A 13,895-nucleotide genomic window follows, 5' to 3' on the forward strand; every position below is an offset into this window, starting at 1 on the left:
CTCCATCAGTTTTATGGCATGCCTAACGGGATGCAAAACTGACACTGATGAGACACCTACCTATGCATATGCAAAGAGCTTTTGATCACCGATGGAGGGCTCAAGACCGACACTAACATTAAGCACGCTGCTTCCCTAGTCCGACGTATAAAGGACGTTGTAAACTCCGTTGCCATAGCCAATTTCGTTGTGTTGGCGTAGGTATCCATTGCTCCAATCGTCATGCTTATTGCAGTGGCCTTGAAAATGGATCTATGCAGTGGAAGCGTGGATGCTCTCTCACTATGTGTGTTAGCGCTGCAAGGAGTGTGGTCGGTGGTGCACTGTAAGAGAGTAAGATCCCTGCAGGTGCCTGGTGCCTTCGATTGCTGCAGGTCGTGGTGTTGATACTGGTAGAACCTCCAAGATCGGCAGCCTTGGTGTGTCTGCCAATCAGAGAGTGAGATCCGAGCAGTGTGGCAGCAGATCGGTTGATCAGGGCAGCCGAGCCGACGGACTGCAGATCGTAGGCTGAGTGGATCACTCGTGTGGTGGTTCGATCTGTCAGTGGATTGGATGGAAGACTGCATATGATGGCAGGAGGAATAATTTCCATCAGCAGGAATGCAATTGTTGTCACAGAAACGCGAGTAGATCGAACCTGTGTTGATCGTCGAGTTGATCTCACTGTGTTTACCATGGAGGCGTTGTCTCTTGTACGCTTTGCATTCAGCATGCCTGATAAGCATGGATCTAAACCTCAGAAATGCGTTGCTGCTATCTGGTTCGTGGTTGGGCTGGTGTGGCTTCTAGGATGACCTTGGTCCGATCTCTCGGATCTGTCAGTGGAGGTGAATGGTTTGATTGTGGGCACCACAGTTTCGTGGAGGCAACAATCGGTGTAGTTTGGTCAAACCGACGGTTCAGTGGAGTTCGAGTTGGGGATGCAGCCGGAGGTCGAGTGGTGGCAGCTTGGAAACAATGACAGTTTGGCCTATGTGGAGCTGTGGCATCTGTATTGATTGGAGGAGATTTGCCGTGGAGATCACCAATTTGGAGATATCCATGATTCCCCTATCTGCTCAAATCCTTGAACATAATGAAAGACATTGTCATAGCAAATTTTAAATGTCCCATAATTGATTGCGGAGAAGTCACTTGGTGTACGAGGGCCAGTGATGGTCGATTGCGGTGATGCCGCTCCTCTTCCAGATGTACTGAAGGCATGCATCAAGCACGATAGTGTGGAATTCGTTAACGCCAACCCTACCGCGTCAGCAAGAAGGCTGGTCATCAGACTTTCGCATAATTGTGGGGAACGAGGCGGGTATTTTTTGGAGGCGCGGAGGGAGGCAACATCGAGGGAGGATTTGTAACGTATGTTAAGATGGCACGCCCTGTTGGCGTCTTGGGTTCACGACCTCGCACGTGCAGGGCTGCCCAGTAATTTCTGGATGCATTCTGATTTGCTATTATGAGTACTAAATATGTCTCCCCTGAGTATATGTTGAGATCTGCTACCTGCGTGGATCTGCCATGGCCGACGAGGAAGAGCGTTGAATTCGTGGATCTCTTGTCGAGTGAGTCAGTTAATTTGCTCCATTGGTGGAAGGAGTTGATCTGTGAAACAAATCATGTGTTGTTGAATTCCTGTTGTGGCGGATCGGTGGTAGCCTACGGGCGGTCATCTCCATGGTGGTGCCTTCACGTAGGAGGCCGAGTAAGCGTGGCAACATGGCCGCAGTGGCAGCATGGCTGTAGTCCTGTTAGTGGGCATAGTGGTGTTTCTGCAATATTAAACTGAAGACGAGATCGCTTGAATCAGATTTGTGGGTGTTTTATTGCTGAGGGAAATAGCAGATAGAGAGGCCTGTGTGGAGAGAGCCTGACGCAGCATCTCGGCGCGACATGGTCAAGAGAGCCATGGTGTGGCTGTCATTTGACCAAAGCCGACCGGTGAGAGTGACACCTGCGTAGCAAACGGTAAAACCATGACTGTGCAGAACCCGATGTGAAAAGTGCAGATCTGGAGAAGAGTCGACCTCTTGTTGATGTGGAGGCTGGTGCATGGCAAGCGTGGAGGCTATGGTGAACTCTCGCATGTGAAGATGCCAAGTGGTGGAGTCCTTTGCTCGAGGCTACATGGAGGCTGTGTGGAGGCTGCGCTCGATTGGTGGCCTATGCAGGTTCTCTCTCTGTGGAGGATTTTGGGGCTATGATGGTATATGACATAACTAAGTGACAGACATTTGATCATGTGTCCCATTGGCTCGAGGAGTTGAGAGGCCATGCTGACAGTAATATTATTATTATGCTCATAGGCAACAAATGTGATCTTGGTAACTTGCATGCAGTTCCGATAGATGATGCAAAAGAATTTGCTCAGAGGGAAGGTTTGTTTTTCTTGGAAACTTCTGCACTCGAGGTAATTAATGCATTTTTAACTATTTTGACAGAAATCTACAGCATAATCAGCAAAAAGGCCCTCATTGCAAATGATGATCAAGGAAATGGAAATTCAGCGTTGTTAATAGGCACCAAACTTGCTATTGGATCTGTGATATTATTTTAATTTACATTAATTTCTTGTGTATGCTCGGTGTGGATGATGTGAATTCATAAATATTGTAAATCTGGTTAAGAATGGGATGTATTGTTGTGACATTTAATCCAGCCAACTATTGTCACCAGTTTAAGTCTATGTTGGAATTGGCCATTCCAACAATAGACAAAACAACCAGATATGGCATTAGAGGAGTTGCATCAGAGATTGGAGGATGATCGAGATCATGTTGCAGATTGTTAGCGAGCATGAGGCAGTATGCTTGAAAACAGTGACTAGCCTTGATACTGTGAGTAGGGGAAGTGGCATTATGTTGCGATGCCAGGAGAATTGGATACTGAAATGCGATGGAGGATTGGACCGTGGAGTCCTGGATTACTGTTCTTGAAGGGAAAATTGTGTTCTCTTCGTGTGGCTGTGAGTGCCTATGTTCCGGTTTCTTTATCAGTGGACCCCTCACAGATGAGGTAAAGGAGCAGCGACAACATTTATGGTGGACAACAAAGTAGATGTTTGTTTAAGTTAGTGTGGTTTGTGGAATAGACTCCCTAGCATGTTATTGTTGAAATGGTCATTGTATGTACCTAGAAACTCCAAAATGTGGAATGAAATGTAAGTTTTAAAGGCATCTGAAAGTTCGTGGTGATCTTAAAACCACTTTGTAATGGTTTATGGTCAGCCTGAAACCATATTTTGTCACTGTAAAGTGAGGGTTGGTGGTGAGCCAGAAACCATCTATAGAGTTTTTGTGGCTGAAGTGCTTTTGTGACCAGCTTGCCTTTGTGGCAGAATCGCCTTTGTGGCTTGAGGTGCCTTTGTGGCCGGGTGTACACGAGAGCTTTGTGCTCAATTGAGCAGGTGGACTGCAGAACACCTGGCTCGGACTCAGATGATTTTTAATTTTCTGAGTAGAAGGGGATTGGCGCGCTTTTCGCGCTGACAGTCGCGCCAGGATGCGCAACTGGCACGTCTGTTAGGCCATTAATAGCGCCACCACGCCAAAATACTATACTGGTGCGGAATTTTACGGAAAAACCGCGCCAATTCACCTTCAAGGGGATCCGCGGAAATCCTCATCTTCGTTTGACGATTTGCGAGAGGAGGCAGATCGGAGAAGTTGTGGATCTGTCCGAGGGAGGCAGATTGTGTTTTGGAAGTTCTGTACATGCAATTCGCTTGATGGTGGTGGATTTGACTATCATGACAAGTAGTCATTAAGGGGGAGTTAGAAATAATTAATTCCTACTTGTCTATGGTTGTAATTCTCCAATTGAGGAGTTTGTTCCTACATAATAGGAATTTAGTTTCTCCTAGTTTAGTGTGTGGTTGAGAGAATCTCTCAACCACACTACTGTACGTCTAAGATAGAATTCCTATATTGAGACTATTACTTGTATAAATATGTGTGTACTTTCCTTGATGAAATATAATAATAGAATATATTGTTGTGTGCTATTTTATCTCTCTTTGAACTTGGTTAAACTATGAAGTAGAAAACACCATAAGAAAGACAAATTCTAACAATTACTTCATAAATTCTTGAGATACATGTTGGTAAAGAACCAAAATAAAGGCTTCAAACATAGACTACCACAATCAACAAATACAAAATCAATGATAAATGTATACATTGAATGTCAAAATATCAATGATGAATATATATGTCAAAATAGAAAGTATACCAAACTCATAAACTTAGTTTGGAAAAAACCAAATTATATAGTGCAATTTTCCCACTTAATTTGTTATCACTACAAAAGATGATCAAATCATAGCACAAGAACTCTCCAAAATTTTGTTAACACTATCACCACAAACTCTTAAAAAAACCAAATACCATAAAAAAACGAAATACCATCCATCATGGTAATGGACAATAAGATAACAGGACAACAACATCCAAATCCAATTAATCAATTAATACTATTATGGTAATGAATAAGATAACAGGACAAACAACATCCAAATCCAATTGATCATTTAACTATACAACAAAGAGAAAACAATAAATAGTCCTTGTCATCGTCAAACTTCCCTAATGGGTAACTTACCTAAAGGATAAAATGTCATGAATCCATCGTTGCCGATAATTATTTTTAAATGTTGAATAATTATTTTTAAATGTTGAATAGACTTGTCGATTGAAAGGTTATTAAAATTAGATTTAAAAATAATTGAAAAATAAAAAAAAAATATCGATCCATTCTCATGACCTAATGGAGCAATGTGAAAATATTTGTATAATATGCGTTTAGTTATGATTCATTAAAACAAAACACGTTCTGCCTCCCTAATAAACTCGGATCTGCCAAATTATATGACATTTGATAAACGTATTTTGGATATGAGATGACAACAGATTGACGTAGACAAATGACATAAGCACTTGTTAAACATAACTTCTTTAAGGCTTTACACTAGGATTGTTTTCAGGTTACCAAACAAACGAAATAGCACAACATTACTCGCCTTTATTAGTATAATTATAATGTAATAGCTAGTACAATCATAGCAGAATTCAGAACATTCATATCATCTGGTTGTTCTGTCTATCCATTAATTTTGCACTAAGCTAGCTTATGCGTTACTACACATGAAGAACATTATCTCCAGCCTCTTCTCTTCCAGAAGTCTTCACTTTAAATAGCATACATCGGACCTGCAATATGTATGTTCCTGGTAATCAGTGGACTTGTTTTCCTGATAGAAAAGACCAATGCAAATGATGTACTTTACTGCAAGTAAAGGGAACCCAAGAATGAGATTGATAAAGCATAACATTGATGACGAAGGTCCCTATTAAATATCATAAACAGATTCTTGAAGAATATGATCCATCATTTAAACAAGACAAACCAAAAAGTAAACTGCTGCTGGCATTTCATTTCCAGTAACCTTCTTACATTAATAGCCGAATGTAATTCCGATGTTGCATCATAGAAACTAATACGGAGAAGGAGGAGGAGATTTGTAAGAGTAGTGATGTGCAGGTGGTGAGGGATAGACTGGTGGTTTGGGATGGGGAGGCGGGAAGGTAGGTACTGGTTTGGGGGGAGCAGGACTTATGACATGGGTTGGGGGAGGAGGAGATTTGTATCCGTATGGTTTTTCTGGTGGGGTTGGAGCAGCTTTTGGTGGTTTGGTCACTGGAGAAGGTTTATGGTGTTTATGGTGCTCGTGGTGTTCATGGTGCTCATGGTGTTCATGGTGGGGAGGAAGAGGAGTTGGCCATGACTTTGGTGGTGAAGGAGGAGGTAGGGGCTTGTGGACTGGTGGTGGCTTGGCATATGGAGTAGGAGTTGGCTTGGGAGGAGGTGGAGATTTGTACTTGTATGGAGGAGAAACTGGTACCGCCTTAGGAGGAGGCTTGCTATGCACGGGCGACGGTTTCTCCACTACTGGGGGCTTGGGAACGGGTGTGGGTGCAGGGGGCGGCTTATAATGTACTGGAGATGGAATGTGGGATGGAGGAGGAGGTGATTTGTAAGGGTATGGTTTCGGAGGTGGGGATTTATAGTATGAGGCAACTGATGGATTTGCAGCACAAATGCTGCCAGCAATGAAAAGCAGGAATAGCTTGGAAATGAATTGAACGTCCATGTTTGCAGGAAAGAGATACCGCGTTGGTATGAAATGATTTCATAGGTCTCGTATTTATAGGTGATCGAGAAGGGCTTCGAGGGAGTGGCGGTGGGAAATCGTAAGGTTAATTTCGTTCATTCAAAGCCCGTGGGGTCATCTCGTAGTTTAAAGTCAGATATCTCGGCATGAAATATAATATGATTAGACATGGCAGCCCATTACTAAATCACTATGTATATAATAATAGCTACTTTAACAGCGTCGTGTTTTATTTGGTTTTCGCATCGACAACATGGCAGAGTTCACGTTACGGTCGTTTTGAAAACTCCATTGAACATTTCTGGTCTTTTAGTCTTAGTGATACTTGTAAACTATTTTGATTTTAATAAATAGTCTACAGTTTCTTTGCAAGGAAGCCGATATGAGACCAATGGTTTATGCCAGGCATTTTTTGAATCCCTGATATGATGATAATAATTGATTTATTACATTTACATTTTAATTATTTATTTTCTAGAAATAATATAGTATTAATAAATAAAATGGAAAAATAACAAACCAATCAATAACGTATTAGTTAATATTTATTCCCAAAATAAAAACAAATATAACCTAAACAACTACCAACCAGCACAGTGACAATGGATCATTTGAAGGCATGTTAATTTTAGATCAATTGAAGGCATGTTAATTTTAGTGGGAAGCATAAACAACTACCAATCAGCACAGCGACAATGGATCATTTGAAGGCATGTTAATTTTAGTGGGAAGTAGGGATGGGTTCTTATTGGTTATGATGCAACGTACAACGATTAAAATTTGAATGTTATTAAACGGTGCATTCTTCTTGGGTGCAATGTATTTAGCCTGATAATCTGAACATTATTGCTGAAGTATGCATTTCGCATTTTTCTTCAAGGTGCAATGTCCTTGACTGAAATTTCAACGTAATTACATTCGTTAGCAACTGGTAAATTGAGTTGTTACTTTAAATTTTGTAATTTAGAGTTGCTCTCGGGTCACTTTGAGTTGCCTTAATCCTGTTTGAATGCTTGTGATAATACCATTTTTTTACTTGAAGTTGTCAATAGATTAATAGATTATTGAATAGATCATTTTCAGAGCCTTGTATCACCTAAATCCTTTTCAAAAATAGATTGTCCGGTGAAAGTTTAGTGGAGGACAGCTTTAAACTTTGTGCACATATCAAATTTTATTAATAGAGCCTTTGAATAACGTCATATTTTATTAATTTATGTATTATAATTTTAAAATTAAATTATATATATATATATATATATATATATATATATATATATATATATATTTTTCATTTAATATAATAATAAAAAATTAAAATTATAGAGTGAAAAATAGAAAAATCCATTCTACATAGAAATTTGATAATTCAAATCATATATTTTATCTATCATTTTAAATTATTAAATGATATATTTTATCTATTATTTTTTAAATCTATGGTGGAAATTTAACAGCACAATACATATATTTTATTATTAGAAATTGGATATTGTTTAAGTTTAAATAAATTAAATAATTTACCATATTATTTATATATTTAAATATTATGAAAATAAAATATTAATATTAATTTTTTATAAAATTATATAATTTAATAAAATCTAAAATTTTATTATAAAAAATTAAAATAAATAAATAAAATTTTTGAAACATAATCTTTAACCTATCAAAATTATAATTAAAAAAATATTCATTTTAAAATATAAAATTGAATAAATTTATAATATAGAATGCACTCTACACATGAAAAATAGAGCCCATAGGAAATTTTATCTGCTGAATTTATATGGTCTCATGTCTGAATCTGATTACCTCCATTACGTAATCGCCCTGTAAATTATAGCGACCTTAGAAAATAGGAGCATGTGCCATACAAACATAATCAATGCTCATCCATTACTTTCGTTAAATTCCCCTCCCCTCACGTCACCGTCAAAGTGGAAATAAAGAGGATTAATGAAGAAAGTATATATATATATGTTTTTCTTCGTTTATCAATTTCCCTTTTTATTATTTTAAAAAATTCTATAACCTCTATATAGCTCGTTTTGTTGTAAAAGGAATCGTCCGAAACTACACCTCTAGCTACGCTACAATCGTTGACCTCTCGCTTTATAATGCATTTAGCAGTGATGTTTTCAGCGGTTGTTAGCTTAACATCTTTTAGGTTTTAGTGGAGATTAATCATTAATTTATTTTATTTTAATGGAGATTAATTATTAATATCTTTTTAGATTTTAGCAAAATCTTAATCATTATTATAGCCATAATTATTATCCTGAACCTGAAAAGGATAATTTTACATTATTATCCTGGAAAAGATGATTTTACATAGAAATGGAACATTTAATGGACTCTATCATTCCAAGGTCGACGTGTTAAGGAAACATTCGAATGCCTTATCAGCATTAACATCATTTGACTAGTTGGCGGCTTAACATCTCACTTTTAATAGATTCATCATTAATCAAATTTTGAAGGGATGTTGGTAGCGTAACATGTCACTGTTAATATACTCATTGGTCAATTTTATCTCAAATTAAAAACCTAACTATATGAAAATAGTGACCTGTTGATCTACCAAATATTCGCATGCCTTATCTACAAATCTTCCATTGATCTATTCTCCATAGTTTGTTGTACTCTCATTTTCTTATTTCTTCCATTGATCTATTCTCCATAGTTTGTTGTACTCTCATTTTCTTATTTCCCTTTGAATCTTTTCAAATTTCTCCATAGTTTGTTGTACTCTCATTTTCTTATTTCCCTTTGAATCTTTTCAAATTGAAAATTGCAGCCACAGAATCCGGATTTTCTCCATTCCATGTACGTAGAGATACACAAAAGTCGAATACGTAATAGCCTCAAAAACTTGCCAATCCAGTGGACTTACATCTCCGAAATGCCGTCTAGGTGCATTTGGCACATGCACAGCACTTTCTTTCCATTTTCAAACAACTTGAGAAAGATAGATCCAACATTCATCTCAAAAAATTGATAAAAGATTAGGGCGACGACGCCGTAATATATGTAAGAAATAAATAGAAATTGGAGGCCGCGCGAACGCGAACCTCCGCCGCCACAAATTATGACGTAAGTACGTCATATATGTAAGAAAAAGATAGATCAACACTCGTATCAAAGAATTGATAACAATGCTGTGATGTATCTAAGAAAAAAGAGTGCAGAATCATGAAGGATGTCATATGAATAAAATATTATTCAATATACAAAATGAAAGAGGAGTAAGCTAATTATTAATGGAGTAGTTTTTAAGTGTTATTTTTTTAGAGTTTTTGGTTCGAATTAGAAGGAAATATTTTGTGGCTAAATCATGATTTCTGTATTTGAAATTGGGATTTTGATTATATATATATTGATTCAGCGTCTTCAAAAACACAATGACTTTTGGTTCGATTATATATGTTCATTCAGCATCTTCAAAAACACAAGGGCTTTTTGGTCGATTATATATATTGATTCAGTATCTTCAAAAACAAAAGGACTCTTGGTTCACGAAAAATTAACCTGTAATTTCAATGAATTAAATTGTAATTTAACAAATTTTCAATAAATTAACTTGTAATTTAATAAATTAGATGGGAAGGCTTTCGAAAAAATAACACTTAAACACTACTTAATTGAGCGAATAGTAATTAATATTTACCATTTCCATGCAGAAATCTAAATTTATTAAATAAATGTCCTCCTATTTAAAATTATTATTTATTATTAAAGAAATTATTTAAAACTTAAAAGGATAAATTATTGCGTATTTTGTTTTTTTCAATTATGGGAATGGACAATTGGGTCTGTTCCGTGCTAACATGATAGGGAGTATCTACTGTTGTCACTATAATTTATTGGTTCTATGTATGTTTTTTTTGGAAAACACCAGTAAATCATAGAGATTTGAATCTCAAATCTCTTGGTATATAAGAGTTAATTTTCATGACCATGGCCAATTAAAATGATGCTTTTGGGATTATTATTTTTTTAATAAAATATAATCATTATTTTATAAGTTAAAAATGATAATAAAAAAATACATTCCCATATCAATATTATTATAATTAAAAAAATAATTATAATAAGTTTTTTAAAAATTAATTTTAATTTTAAAAAATATTAATTATAAGTTAAAAGATTAAAATAAATTTAAATGTTTTCATTTGTAAGGGGAAAATATAAACAAACATACTCACGGGAAAATAATAAATTATCATAAAATTTATAATAAAATAACACATCAATGTAAGAAGGGTTTTTTTTAAGACTTCACAAATTGAAAAAGTAATTATAAAAAAATGAAAAATATTTTATTTTGAATATAAGATTACCATAATTTATTATTCATCTCATTATTAGTTGATAGCCAAGTTAGGAGAAGTTTTACCATTTTGAAAAAACAAAGTGGCTCTCAACATCAATGAATTTCGATATGTAATATTTAATTCTAGATAGCTAAAATCGACAAGAGGCCATGAACAAGCCATACACGATAGAAAGTTCCCTTTATAGGAGATCAATGTCCTCACATTGGTATATCAATGCCAATGTGATGTATTGTTCATGAGGGATGGGAATTAGATCGTGGATAAGGGAGAAATTGAGGTATTTATGCTTTAAATTAAGATTATTGAGCTAATGGGTCATGATTAAGGCCTTGCAGGACAACATAGATACTTTTGAGTGGATATCTGGCCTAAAAATGGGACACAGATGCTATCATGGGTTTTTGCATAATAGGGATGGTTCTCAAGGCCTTTACCATAATCAACTGAGGAAAATAAGCACCTTATGATGACTCAAACTACAACATATTTGCTTTACGAGTGATATTTGGCTTCCATGTAGAATATTCTACATGGGTACCATTATGAGGCCTTTCATGCTAGTGATGAGTCTTAAGTTATTGACCACGATCAAGGGAGGAATATAATGTGACTCATCCCTAGATGAAACATTTAAGGATCAAGGGTCATAAATGACACCAACAACCACATAACATGCCCTCTATTGGGGATCATTATACTCCAACTAATATATGGATGGAATTACAAAATTTTGTTCATTAAGGACAAGTGATGTGGCCTTAACCATGGTTGAGGGATAAATCCATGGAATTATACCCTGATGATGATTCTTGGGATAATGAGTAATGATCAAGGCCTTAAACTATAACATGAGCCTTCTTAAAGTTTTTTTTTTTCTACAAGTGGATATAACCACCATTAGGATTCTTATATAGAATGGTTGGGTCTTATGACCATAACCATGATTTGGGGAGGAAAATAAGGTTGTTAAACCTTGAATGAATTGTATAGGTATTATGGGACTTGAATGATTCCTTGAAAAACCACAATAAAACTTCTCGAAAACACCTTTATCCTTGAATAGGATATAGACACCATTAATAGGTTTTACACATAAGATATGGATCTCAATACTTTTGCCCAAAATGAATCTTCTAGCATTGATCCATAAACTAGGCCTTAAAGTACCAAACATACTTGAATCATTAATGGCTCAGTGGTATATGGGCAACATTAAGATACTTTGCATACTAACCATAGGCCTTAACCACAGCAAATGAATAAAAGCAAGGATTCAGGATCTAAATTACAATTCTAGCGCTTCTAATCCATCATTGACACCTTAAACACAAACCCTTAAGAAGATTAATATTTGGCTTCCAAATGAGATATGGTCACTATTAGAAGTTTTAGACATAATGGATGGGTCTTGAGACATTAACAATAATGAAGTCTCTAAATGGCCTCAATAGTAGCTCAATAACTTATTCATGGATCATGAGACTTAAATACTTTATTCAAATATTGAGAAAAAATATTTTATCCCATGAATTTGGTTAAGGTACTAGGACACATACATTATGCCTAAGACTTTCTAATAGTTCCCATATCTCACTCGAAGGCCAAACATTCCATTTAGAGCGTTTTTGTGGTGTTAAAAGTTTCATTAATGGATTATAAGAAGTAAAACGTTAATTTAGATCCCACATCTCTTATTTTTCTTTATTGACCATGTAGTGAGAGAGATATGGGCACATATCCTTCTTCGTAGATTTTCTCCCCAATTGTCACTAAGGGCTTAAGGTACATCCTTGGTGCTCAAAACATCTTCGGGGATAATGATCCACTATACTGGAAATGTACCTTAAGCCCAAAATTTTTCATATTTGGCATAGGTACCTTATTTTCCTCGCTTGAGCATGACTAGTACCATATGATTAATCCCTCAAACAAAAGTACTCATAATGGTCTTAATATTTTACATGGAGGCCAAGGTTCACCTTAAAAGGGCTCATCTTATGTTTTGAGGTCATGTTTATGGCCAATGATCCTTAGAGATCTATTTATGTCGTAATACCGTTTTTTTCTCCTTTTGACTATGGTTAAGGCCTTTGAGACCTAGTAACAGTGCTAGAAATACATCAACCAAGGGGATCTACCTGATATGATGTCCCAATTAGACCTCACACCGTTCGGTGTAGGAGTCTTATCCGGTATAAAGGTCGAGTTGCCAAGTTCTCAAAGATTTTCCTTGGCTCTAGTTGTCAGCACAGGAGAGTAATGCAATGGTGTCTTTGAACAACAAGGTGAGAGTGAAGTGCAATTATGTCTAGGTTCTCTTACTACAACAAAGGGGTGGGGGTGGGGGGGAAGAAATATGAGCCTTTAAGTGACAGGTAATAGTACCACCCAGGAAGAAACACACATGAACCAGAAAGGCCTATGCAACATCTAGTGGAATAGTCCACAACAGATGCGATAGTCATTAAAAACAATGGACAAGGGAAGATCTGTCTAACATCCTGTAGAATAGTCCACAACGAATGTGAGAGTTGTTATCACCGATAAGTAAGGAATGGTATGTCTAGTATCCTATGGAATAGTCCACAAGGATGAGACAACAATGACAACCATTACAACACATTCCCAACAAGATAAGCACTAAAACAACTGAAATAGTTCAACTATCTTAGTACATGTGAAAAAAAAACATGAAATATAAATGCTCACGGAATAGTCTTACAAACATCCGTAAGTCATGCATGGAAATGTGCTGGCCTAAAAAGGCTTATGTAATTAAGAAAAAGTTCCAAGACACATACTTACATTTTACATCTCTAGCCTCAGTAGTGGGACATTGGAGCCACTCCTTGCCCCTCAAAGAACTGACTAAAACTCTCTATGATTTGCGGGAGGAGCCAAGGTGAAAAAATCCTATGCTCATACAATGAGGGGGTATATATAACCAAGGGGTAATGCTTGACCCTTGTGAATTTTTGACTACCCTCATAAATGTTCAATTTCCTATGAATTTTCACTTGACATGAATCTTCATATTCATGTGTGTCCATTGGAATTCCACTTTACGTTACATTTTATTTACAATATATATTGCTCATAATAGTGACGTGGCATTTGACAATTCATGACACAACTTGACATGACACTGTTGACATGGACTAGCTTGTTGAGGTGGTAATGTCAAGTCGTTGTTGTTGCTGAGTGATAGATGTGTTCTTGGATGTGATTTTTCTTCTCCTCCGCATAGCTTGATGATGTGGGGTCTTCAATGATCTTCGGCCTTGAGAGGTGGTTGCATGCATGCATTCCCTTTGCTTGTTCTTGATAAACTTCTTTGTCTATCTAGCTGTGAGTGAGTCTTCTAGCATGTTTTCTCCTTCTTCATCATCTTG

The 13,895-nt window shown here is 36.6% G+C and overlaps 1 long non-coding RNA gene across 1 annotated transcript; it reads right to left on the reverse strand.

Moving 5' to 3' along the window:
- Positions 1–4,993: 4,993 nt before the first annotated feature.
- On the reverse strand, positions 4,994–6,308 carry LOC149147755 (uncharacterized). The gene is made up of 2 exons (XR_016263033.1): positions 5,446–6,308; positions 4,994–5,201 (listed from the first exon to the last, which is right to left on the reverse strand). It is a non-coding gene; the product is annotated as an uncharacterized LOC149147755 (long non-coding RNA).
- Positions 6,309–13,895: the final 7,587 nt, after the last annotated feature.

This window comes from Pinus tabuliformis, chromosome 9 (genome assembly GCF_031772625.1).
Source record: "Pinus tabuliformis cultivar Carrire ecotype Pingquan chromosome 9, CPIR1, whole genome shotgun sequence".
Classification (NCBI taxonomy): domain Eukaryota; kingdom Viridiplantae; phylum Streptophyta; class Pinopsida; order Pinales; family Pinaceae; genus Pinus; species Pinus tabuliformis.